This window comes from Galleria mellonella, unplaced genomic scaffold (genome assembly GCF_026898425.1).
Source record: "Galleria mellonella isolate WM207_F2 unplaced genomic scaffold, CSIRO_AGI_GalMel_v1 utg32, whole genome shotgun sequence".
Taxonomy (NCBI): domain Eukaryota; kingdom Metazoa; phylum Arthropoda; class Insecta; order Lepidoptera; family Pyralidae; genus Galleria; species Galleria mellonella.
Window position 1 is genome coordinate 5,265,679 of NW_026442075.1, and position 13,280 is coordinate 5,278,958.

The window sequence follows — 13,280 nt, forward strand, 5'->3', positions numbered from 1 at the left end:
ACCTGATAGGGTATAATGCAATGAGTCAGACTCCATTATTAACAATCGCTTTCCCCCTAAATAGGTACTTCATAGATGATAATGGAATGATGACCCCACTTGCGTTATCGGTATATACTGACGGGGCACGTGTGAGGGATGATAGGTGAGAATGAAATAGATCAGTTAATCCAACGTGATGAATACACCTAGAATTCAATACGATGATTTCCAGAGGTAACCACGTGGAGGGCGACCTGACAGGGTATATTGCTAGCAATGGGACTGGTAGCCCGCATTAATTCCTTTCTCTCCAAATGAATGGATACCTACTGTCATAATACTGTTATATCTACATAAACTGGCATATTTAATGTTACTTTCTACAGGGGCTTGACTCCTTATAAAGAGGCACATAAATACACTCAAACATGACTGCGAAGCTTTGTTTGCATCTTGGGGTGGGTACCAGATAATACTGGCGTGGATACTGTTCAGTGTGGAAACACTTCTGTTGTGAATATCACGTCTGTCTCTTAAATTAGATATATGTATTAATTTATGGTCATACTCATATGATTGACCATATGATATGACCATATCATCAACTGTATAGAGTTTTAGTTGAGTTGTGTTGTTATCTAAGTTGTGTTAGTCAATAAATATATGATTCCACATTATCTTGCGGTTATTAAAATGGGCAATCCCTCCCCCCTAGCCCCCTCTAAATACATCTATAACGTGAACATGCAACCGCAAGAGCGATAATAAATGATTTATTTATAAGCTATTAATTAAATTTATGTATTAATTAATATTGTTTTATTATTATTTATATAAATAAAAATCAATTGTTGAATATATATATATAAGCGAATCACTTCAGAACGGTTGTACTTATTTGGCTAATTCTTTTTTGTTGTGGTTGTAATTGTTAGGACAAGGTTAAGGTCTAAGTTAGAAAACGTTCGGAAAATTGAAAAAAATGGGTTCACGTGCAAAACCGGGGCAAGCAGCTCAATATGGTATAGAACAATCTGCATGAAAATCCATTTAGACTGAATACTTACAATAGTAAATCGTTTACATATTACCTACTGTATAAATTTCTCTCAGTCACGCGTTTTCTCAGAAATTGCATTTGCTTACTTAATGGTTTTATGAACCAGTTATTACAAAATTATACTTACCTAGATACTTGTCTTATTTACTTTCAATTTTGTCGTGATTTGGCATGTAAGTAATAATAATAACAATGATTTTAAAATTAGCTGAAAATAAGTATGCCATTTGTAGTCTATCAAAACCATTTTAAGAGCTTCTACTCCTCATGATCTTCCGATCAATCATTCATTCATTAACCGGGATCAAAATAGTCTATGCTCTTCTCTATCCTATAATACGTGTAGGTACTATATCAATTTTATAACAATTGCCTTTAAGGCGCCAAGAAGTAACAAACACACTTTCACATTTATTGTAAATAGGAATATAAGTTTAATACTAGGGATAAAGAGAATAAGTTTATGTTTATGACGACTATTGTATTAAATATTATATGTTCACCATATCAGCTTTTAACCGTCCACTGCTGAACATAAGTCTCCTCTTTGGAGTAGTTACTACGCTTGGCAGGCAGATTGACAACCACAGTCAGGCTTTAGAGATGTTTTAAGTGGAACGCTGCTGTCCATCCCTCGCCCTCTCTTAATTGGTTCTTATGACACCTACGGGAAAGAGGTGACATATTCTATGCCGATATATTCTACACGATCAATTACATATTATATGTATTTATAAAAAAAAGAAATTTTGTTCAATTTGGGAATAGATGGCATCGTGTTATATGCCCAATAGTGTTTATTTTTATTATTTATATACCTGCTTTAAAGTAAGCTTGTAATTTTTTTTGTAACTGAAACAATTTTTTAAAATTAATAATTATATAAACTATCGATGATATAATATTAAATTTCTTTCAAATTCGTTCAGCCTGTGGTTCAGCTGTTCGAGCGTGATTGACTAACAAATGTCCAAATATCTTTAGAAATTTTCATATTTAGAGTATTAGTAGAATCAATACGATTACCGAAGCATTATATAGGTACCCAACACATTCAAGCAAGGGAATAATATTATAATTTAGTATCTCTACCGTACAGTGAGACTTCTCTTATAATCAATTATCTATATATGATAAATTAGATAGATTTTCTAAATGTTGTTTAAAAGTTTGTAAAATAAACCTATGGCTCACTATACGTTATGGGATACTGTAAGCGTAGTGAGTAATTTATAAATAAATGAAAAAAAAAAAAATACTATTTAAATATGTATTTACATTATTGCATGTATTACATCTTCATATGTATTTAAAACTAACAGAATTCTTCATCGTGCCTCCGATCCAACTGTCTGTAACTACTCCTCTCCATCCAAAGGTTACTTGGAAGAGATCGCTTTTAGTGATAAGGCCGCCCATTGTTTTCTCAATGTGAACATTTTTTATAATTGTTTGTATCTATAATAAGTTTGTTGTTGTTTGTTTTTGGAGGAAACAATAAATAGTGTTTATGCATCTAAGTTGATAAAACGACGAGTAATGCGTTTTAATTAAATATACTTATTTTTTATTAGGTATAGGTATAGCAAGCAGGATGTTATCTATTTGTAATTATTGTGTTTCACAACAGCATCAAATAAATGGTTACGTTCATGACTCCCAGCGCGGGCGCCCTATTGTGCCTTGACGACCGTTAATGCGTTTAACTGCGGACTGCTAATTAAATGTACGTCGCTATGTAGGGTTGACAAATATAATTTTAGTGCGATACAGCATCTAAATTAAATAGAACATATCTCTGTTAGTTAATTTAACTGGAGCTAAAATAATTGTTTTGGATATAATAATAAACAGTACTAATTTTATGCTTCGAATGCTTGTGATGTCAGTAGAGACTAATTACTTTCTTACGTGTAACTGAACAAGAACGTAGCGAACGTAACGTTCTGAGTAACAAGTCAAAATTCAATTATAATTATTAATGAAATTAGAAAGTCGATTATTTTAAAGTTGGATTATACTACTATGTTTTACAATTTTGAGATAATAAATAAATAATATGTAGATATGGTATGGTCTTGGAGTAGAACGCACCATCTCTTTCTTTCCCGTGGGTGTCGTAAGAGACGACTAAGGGAACTTAAAGACTGAAGGATGGGCAGCAGCGTCCCTCTTAAAACATTACCAAAGCCTAACTGCGGTTGTTAACACGCCTGCCAAGCGTGGCAATTACTGGCATAACCCACGAAGGGGTGGTCTACGTTCTGTAGTGGGCAGTTAACGGCTGTATCATCATCATCATCATCATCAGCAATCAATAATAATATTTAGACTAGTAATCAAATAAAAATAAACAATAATTATACCGACTTCTTCAATTAGATACTAACAACAACAACAACTAATATTATAGAATACCTGTTTACTTTTTATGTGCATTTTGTATTTTCAAAATGTATTACGATATATAGAATAGAATAGAATAGAATAGAATATCTTTATTTCCTTTAACAAAATTAGCCTATGGTACAATATAGCTATGACCCCACACTAGGCAAAGCCTGTCTTGTGGAAGGCAAAGCAAGTAATTTTACAATTATGGTCGGCGAACAGGGATAATTTAATTATATAATGTTTCATGTGAGTTTGGGTACACGAGTGAGAGTGTGTGTATATATATATATGTGTGTGTGTGTGTGTGTGTGTGTGTGTGTGTGTGTGTGTGTGTGTGTGTGTGTGTGTAACATGTGCATATGTATATAGATGAAGGTAGTGAATATACAGTTCTGTACCATACATTACAGTGCGCTTTTTAAAAAAAATTCTGTATCTTCGTAGGACCAAGACATCAATAATTGAATGACTCTCCTTGCAGTTGATAATCGGCTATCTTTTATGTCAGTAAATTGTGATGTGATTGTAAATTCGTGTAAAGAGATATTTTCTGAAACGCTGTGCAAAAGTTGTTCTTACGTCTGTAACAGGGAGTTTGTAAATTCGTTTCGATAACATGTCATTATATGTTGAGAATTGCATATTTATGCATGTGTACAGTCGCTCGCAAGATGAATAATTTACGAACACTTAGTACCTGAGCTTCCTCATATAATTTTTTCGTATCATAACGCCGCGGTTTTCTCAGTGATACTTTTAAGACAGCGCGCTGATGCTCTAGGGCTATTAGGTTTGAAATACCACCCCAGGCCAGCAGACAATAATTAAGGATGGATTTCAAAGCTAAATACACCAATTTGACAGTAGGACCATCGGTAACACAATAATTTCATAGTATATATTAATTTGCGGACCCGTTTAGTTGTTATTGATATGTGATTCTTGAAGTTTAGATTTTCATCTAATACAATTACCTTAACGAGCGAACCTTCTCAATTTGATTACAACTACAATTTGTAGAGAGATTACCACCAGAAAGAGAGCAGCCATTAGCATGAACCCTAAGAGCGATCAGTGTAGGAGGACGAGATGCCTGTTTTATGAAAACACATGAATTGTGTTTTTGAAGCATTTAGTGTAAGGAGGTTGTGATTTAGCCACTTGTATACTCGCTGAAGACCAGTTTCCGTCAAGTATTGTGCTTTCCTGCCACGATTGACCGTGAAAAATCAAAGCTGTATCATCTGCGTAACATATTATATCACAATTCTGCAGCTGGGCGTTTAAAATATCGTTAATATATAAAATCTGAGGAACACCAAAGGATACACAGTTAAGATCGCTCCTCTGATCTCCTATTTTTACACATTGGCTTCTTTGTGACAAATAACTATTGAACCAATTTAAGGGCAAACCACGAATATATAGTTTCCTTAGAAGTATTGGAACTGAAACCGTATCGAATGCCTTGGCAAGATCAAGAAAGACACCAATACAGCATTTTCATCCAGATGATCGACAACAGTATCCGTCAGAAGTGTCACATATCTTCAGTTGACTTACCCTGACGAAATCCGAACTGATTGTTGTTTAAAATTTTATTTTCCTGTAGAAACCTAACTAGCCGCTTGTAGATGATACGCTCTAGAAGTTTGGAAAATAATTAGTGAAATCGGACGATAATTGCTGGGGTCATCTTTAGTTCCACCTTTATGTATAGGAACTACTACAGCTGTTTTTGATCTGAGGGAAAAATCCTGACAATATACTCTCTCTCCAGCGGGCTCGCAATAAAATTACCAATGTTTTTTAAAATATTATTGTTAAGACCATCAAAACCAGAGGCGTTACCAGAATCTAGAGTGTTTATAACATTTAATACTTCTTGTGCGTCAGTGGGATCGATGAAAAAGGAATTTTTGGGAGTGGAAGTGAATTTTATTTTTTTGGCAAGTGATTCTTGTGTTTCATTTAATTTTATCAAAATGTTATTTTAGCCTGTGTCCTATAGAGGAGAAAAAGGAATTGCAATAATTAAGAGACTCCATAATAGTGTTCTTAGATTTGGTCAACTCTTCAGGTGTCGATACAGTAACAGAATTATGAGTAATGCGTTTAATAGTACTCCAAAGCTTTTTTGGCGCACTTTTATTTTCATTTAATTGTCTATTAAAGTAATCAGCTTTAAGTTTTCTTAATAAACTGATATAGAAATTTCTATATCTTGAAAAAATTAGTTTTTTCATAGAGTTATTAGGATCCTTGCGAAGATCATTGTGCAGCCTGTCACGGTGTTTGGAGCACCTAATCAAACCAGGCGTCATCCAAGGCTGTAATAAATTTTGAGCGGCTTACCTTCAAGTTTTTTGAATGTTTAGATATTGTATCAGTGATTTTAGATGTAAACTGTGTCACAGCAGTGTCCAGATCATCACAATTCATGAAGGAGACCAATCTATCTCCCTGATCAGTTTCAAGTGATACATAATCAATTTTAACCCTAAAACGATTCAGAGAATATTGCTTATTATGATTCCTGCCATAGTAATGTCATGATTTAAATCAGCGGAACAAACGACAGATTCTGCCCTACTCTGAGCTGGAACAAAAATGTGATCAAGACAGGTTCTTTGGCGAGTTGCTATATTGATGCTAGAAACAAGTCCATATTCCGCTAAACTATTGATATTACTCAGAGGGATCGCTGTCTAATTCTGAACTCAAAATGTCTATATTTAAATCACCAGCAAATACAAAACATGAAGTGATGTAAATTCTTTTAAAACTGAATTAAGTGAATTGATAAATGTACAGGGATTTTTCTATACACTGCCATCATTTGAAACAATTCAGAACCTCAATCAGAACACAATTTGCCTCCTCCACCTCCAGCTCAGATGCTATACCACTTATCTACACAACAAAGGTAACACCGCCTGACTTATTTATATATTTTTTGGAGCAGAAGGAATGTAACCATGCATTTTTAATTTAGAATTTTCATTTAACCAACATTCAGAAAACCATTACGTCAAAATCAATATTTAATCTCCTATAAATGACAAGAAAGCTATCAAAGTTTTTTTGTAGCTTCTTATATTTACATTTAGTTAAATATTTAGAAATTACTTGGGAACAGTTCTCAGGTATTGGTATTGTGTGGCAATTTATCTTAGTTATCAATTTCGTCCAACAGATTTGAGCCATGGATATATCGAAAAAAGAAAATATTTTGTATTATACAAATAATGAGCCACAGACATGAAAAAGTGACATGAAGTACCCAATTATAGTGCGCAAATAATTGAATATTAAGGACAAAACTAATTAATTTTCGTACCGTATGTTTATGTGTAATGAAAGTATGTGTAGAGAATAGTGTGCTTAACAAAGTGTAGAAGTCATAACAAACAAAATTAAAAAATTTAAATAAAGTAGAGATGAATTTAAAAATAAATAATTTAACAAGTGAGTATAAATTAATAAACTAGGCTGGAGAAGATGCAATAACAGATGAATCTCTTGCAGTGTCAGTCTTCGGAAAATGTCTAGAGATCGATGTAACCAGTCGTTCGAGGTCGTCCTGGAATTGTATTCTAATTGCTGGACTTCCATCCCTATAATCCTCCTTCCTGAGAAATATGAAACCGTTACGTACCCAACAGTGTTTGTACCCATGCTTTTTTGCAAAGAGTCTGGAATCTCGAAATAAACGGCGGTTATCGTTTAAGGCGTTCGTTTACATATATTGTGCTATCAGAGTCATTTGTAATAATATCCTTGCTTTTCAAAGGTCGGCGATTCCTTGAATGCTTAGAAACTCATCTCGCTTAGCCCGCCGAACAAAAGCAACTACCAAAGGACGAGGCATCGATGGATATGGTCGTTGTTCTTCTCTTTACCCTGCCTCTTAGGACCAGCCCGAGAAACATAGTCTAAATCAGTTTCCTGGAGATTAATACCCAACTTTAAATATAGTCAAAGCTAAGTGCACGGGATTCTCGTTTAAACTTTCCGCGAGACCAGCAATTTCTAGTTCCTTCCTTAATGATAGCTGCGTCTGGTTATTTAATTGCTCCTTCAAGGCAGAAATTGAGGCTTTAAGAGCAGCATTTTCACATGCTTGAGTTTCAAGCACTCTAAGTCTTTCGTCGTAATTTGATAATTTCTCGCCAAGGGTATCGAGGCGCTCTCTAAAGCAGTTCCACATTTCATTCATGGTTTGCCTCAAAAGACTAATCTCTGAAGATAGGGAAAGCAGTGCTTCTGGCTCCGATGCAGTTGAAGTATGTTCTGACGGACTGAGGTTATTGCCAGGTGGTATTTGACTTTTCTTACGAACGGTGATATTGTCTGGTGTGGAACGAACCGGAGTTTGGGAATTGTCCCCACCTTTTCTCATTTTGGCACAACAATCAGGACACACCCAAGACTTAAATTCCTCCTGTTTAAGTCGTTCAGCTTTAGTGCATGCTGCGTGAAAGGTTTGTTTACACAAAACGGAAGAGCAGACAATAACATTCTCCTGCTTTTTTAAACCCTGAAGGCATGCTGCGCATTTCATTTTGTATATATGTGTATTATTATTATTAATATTTATGTTAAATAATGTCTGTCAGCGAAACAATAAACTATTTATATCGCTATAATTGCAATCTCATAGTACGGGTTCAAACAATACTGCGACAGCTAAGCGATAATAAAGCGATATGTATCGTAATTGATGCGTTAATATGGTACGAAGGTTTTTCAGTCGAGCGCTGTAAGCGACGAGTAGCAATGAGTCATCGGCAGTTATAATTAGCCAAGAAAGACAACTGACGGTAACTTTTAAATGTGTAACGATAATAGTTAAACTTACAGTTTATAGCATAATACACAAATCAGAGCTGCAACAGATGCTTGATTTGTCTAAATTGTTATCAACACTACACACTGATATCACTTTTGTTGGTATTCGATAACTGTAAACTTCCGAAATGTAATAAATGAGCGGAGTGACAATGTAATACGTGTTCACTGGTCGCCGCCGTGCGGGGGGAGTACCATGTAGTGAATGTAATGTGTGGGGTTTCAACCATGTGACGTCCTCGCCGAATTACCCGCAGGCGAATGGTAAAAGTGAACGCGCAGTTCAAACTATTAAAATGATTTTAAAGAAATCTATTAAAAGTAACGGAGATTTTGATTTAGCTCTTCTTAACTATAGAAATACATAGGGATGGGTTGAGTTCTCCTGCGCAGTTGCTGATGGGTCGCAGGTTGCGTTGTCAATTGCCAGTACATGAAAATCTGTTAAAACCAAAACCTGTCGATCCTTCTGAGTACCAAACTATGTTACATAAACAAAATAACAATAAAATGTACTATGATCAGCACAGTAAAACTCTTCCTATGTTAAGAGAAGGTGACTCAGTAATCTGTATAGATGGAAAGATTAGGAGCAGAGGAAAGATAGTGGGGCGCGCGGACACTCCTCGTTCTTACATTGTCAAAAATAGTGTCGGTGCCAGGTATAGGCGAAATCGCCGTCACTTGATTAGGTGTGAAAGTGATCCACAAGCAATGCATAGCGACCATGGTAAAGACGAACAATTTAACGATGCGTGTGAGTATTCATGTACTAGCAGTGACGAGGCTTCGAATCTTAATAGTGAACAGCTCATCCGCAAAGCTAAAGCAGTGGCTATTCAACGCCTACGGAAAAAATTTTAAAAATAAAATACTTATTATTATAAAATACTTTTTATATTATATATATACATAAATGTTTCTATTTTTTATTTCTATTTCATTAATAAATTATAATTATGAATAATAATACTTATGTTGAGTATTACATTTACCACACAGCGACGCCAGGCGATATATGCCTTTGATTATCCCGTTACAAATATAGTCGTGAGCATATTTTTTTTTTTATAACACATTTTATGATAACAATTTTCGATCAACTTTTTTTTTACAAAAGGAAAAATTGCGATTATATTTTTCAAAAAATATTGTAACATATTTTTTTTTATAGACAACCCTATATATTAAAGAGGCCTCACGTGTATGTTTAGTTTATTGAAATTGGAATTGGTAAACTGGGACCTTGCTATTTTCATTGAGTTATTTTTTATAGGTATATTTCCCAAACAGAATATTTGAGAATTTATCTATATTCGTTGTTATAAAATTCCTATCTACTATTAATTTTACTTCGTTTACCTACTTATAATTATGTAGTTGATTCGATATGTCTAGTTAAAATACGTATTATTTTCAACAAATTAAGTAACTAGGCACTATTTCAGCGAAGGTACACTTTGAGTTTCTAGGCTCACTTTTTATTTTTTATGCAATTTAGAAAAGCAAACAAGCCGACGACCTACCTGATGAAAAGTGGTAATTGTCGCCTATAGACATGAACAGACATGGACATAACAGAGTATACTCTTTCACTCATGATACCCTTCATGCATTGTCATTCCTGAGGACTAAGGAGTTATGTTAATCTAAAAGTGATTCTGTTACCTTATCGGTTTAATCAATAACTATATTTGGTATATACGTACTATAATGGATGGATAAGAATATAAGCTACTTTTTATCCTGGCCAGTAAATATATCTCGGTGACGCGGACAAAGTAGCAGGTAAAAGCTAGTACAAAATAATTACTGAAAAAATATCTATTAAGTATAACTAGCAAAGCGTTGTTCAAAATATTCATCTCTCTCTCTCGGTAGGTATTAATTGATTTCCCAAAGGCTTTTAGTCAATGGACGAGGTTGTGTTTAATGAACTGTAAGCCGTGGTTCGTTCCGAGAGCTAAGCTTAGTTAGCCTTTGTCCGCGGCTGTAGTTTTTCCATCACTTCATATATTTTTTTTAAACATATAATAACAAACAAACTTATTTACCTATTTAATAAAAAGCAATAACCGTCGCCTATACATTTGAACGACACTATGAATATCATAGATTATCACAGTACTTTTTTAGTATCACAAACTATTATCACATTCTTTTTTTACGGAGACAGATGAAGACATAACACTATGAAGGATCATCATCATCATCGTCTTCCTATCCTTATCCTAATTATTATTATTATCTGCGTAATATGTTTTTTATCCACATTATAAAAAGATTTGACTTATAGTTTTATGACCGGCCGCCTGCCTCACGTCAACCGGGATATTATGAGATATTGTGACACCCTTCATGGCGATTATTCCTGTGGTTTAACGTGTTCTGACTCCATACTTTGTAATTTTATTACCATATATACCTGCAATCTACACAACAAAAGTAGTCTATAAATAAAAAAATAAATAAAATTAATAGTACTTCTTTTTTTTATAAACAGGCATACTTTTTTTAAAGCTCTGTATGTAGGTATTTAATATTAAATCGTTATTGAAGTCTTTCGTGGAATTTTATACGAAGGGATGTTATGAAAATTGGTCAACTATCGGTAAAACAGGGTATTAGGGTACCATTAGATTATAGTATACAACGTAGAGTTATAAATAAAAAATTGAGTTTATTTGTTACCTATTCGAATCGTTATGAAGTTTGGCATGAACATAGTACCAATTTGGAATGGAGAAGGACACAACCTACTTTTTACCCCGGTCACGCGAAAGATCTCATGGGCACTTGGCACCTGAAAGGTAAGGTAGGTAACTGTTATTTTCTGTGTTAATAATATGAAGTAGCTGGAAAATATGGATACATTCTGGAATTTTATATCTATATATATACTAAGCCATGATTAAAAATAAAGTATTTTGTGCTACGAAACTTTTATTAATAAACATTTAATTATAAATGAGACAAAGTACCCAAAGGCATAATATATTAGGTTTAATAAGGAATTTATAAAACTTCAAAACTCTCTAAGTCTATATATAAAAAGGTGGGACCTTATACGTAAAGATATATGCATTTATAATTTCTGTATCTATAGGAATCTTCGAATTGTAAGTACTTGCGTGGTGATTACCACTAATTTATAACCTCATAAATCAATAGATGATACCTATTGTTAGTTAGTAGATTACGCCAATATATCACCAAGAACTTCATGGTTGAAACGTAAGCAGGTACCTTTCCAATTTATAGTCCATCATTTCTATCAATTTGGTTTAGTCTATGTATTTTAGGACAATTTTCTAAAGGAGGAGATTCTTAATTCGTCATTTTTTTGTCATTAACTATAAAATGATTCATATATTTTTTTTAATCCATGTGGTGTTGGTTATATGTTAATTTTGCTTCCGTTTTTTTATACAGAGTAAAAGACGTGTCTATGAAGCAAAATCTATTTGTAGATAAGATTCTGAGTTTTAAAATAAATTAATTTTAAATACTTAATTGTTTATCCGTCTCTTTTGTCACGATTGTAGTAAGTATTTATAAGTAAGATCACTTACAAAAATTTTATCAAATACTAACAATTATTGCATCAACAAAACGATTGAAGTAACTGTTTTTTTATATGTGCAAAATATATAATTGTTATTTATAAATACTTTCTATTTTAACTATTTATTTATTATATGCATTGTTTCTTTGATAAAAAATCAATATTGTTTATTGCGTACTTATACGAAGTTAGTAAAAGAGATTATAGAAACAAAAGTATGTAAATATTTTACAGTCAAATACTTATTCAAGTGAAGAACAATGTACGAGTAAGGAGGACAAAACTTGCTGTAGCTAGAGTTGTAAACAGGAAAGTTTGATATGTATTTTTGGTAAAATCGTTTTCATATTTTTTATTTCTTACTAGTATTTTTTTGCTCGCTACTTTGTACGTAAATAAACCACTTACCATGTATAACGATAAAACATATACCAGATTTTAAATAAGATCTTCAGGAATACAATTGTGAAAACTAAATCCAATTAAGTGTAGTAGTTTTTATGTGACATTGGAGAAAATGTACAGACAGATAGACAGACATTCTAAAAATTTCTAAAAAAATATTGTTTAAGCTAGTTTTAGCTAGAAAGATAAAGTTAGTTTATTATAAAATAATGACTAGGATAATGTAAACTTACAGATATATATATAATATATATATATGACAATATTATATAATATGGAATATATATATATATATATATATATATATATATATATATATATATATCATATACACTTCTTGTTCACTAACTAACATAAGTCTTTTTCATATAACATTTCGACACAAAGTACAAAAGACCTCGCGGCACTTGCGTCAGCTCCTTGTAATATTTTAAGGTTATCTTTAGGTAAGTACTACTCGTGGGATTCGCTTCACACTACGTTTGCTTGCAAAGGATTATTACTCAAGTATCTTTCTTCCCCATCAATTATTAGTTGCTTAAACTATATAGTGGGCTCAACGTCATTTAAGTCTGTAGATCCTTAGGGATCCGTCTCTAGTTCTTTCGTAAATATCCACGTTTCGGACTCTACTACGTAGTAAAACTCCGAGAATACCTAGTCCTCCTACAGCTCGCTGAATGACTTGGAGTATCCTCACTTCTTATACGGTTAGCAGTGTGCTCCATACAGTCGTAGTGTTTGAGGATAAACCTGCGTATTGACGATCCTGAAAAAAAAAAACAAATCAAAATAAGGTGAGTTGGAACGGTGGATATGAGATGAAAGTAGATACATAAATAATTTATAATTCTCTGTCTGATAAATCAAGTGATTGATGTTACTTGAACATTTGTAAAAATTTCAATATAATACAAAGTATATAAACGATTTGATTTTCTCGTAACCCAAACATAATTTTGTCTTTGGTTTTGGCATCAAACGTCACAACTCATATTCGACTAAGGCGCAATTAAATTTATA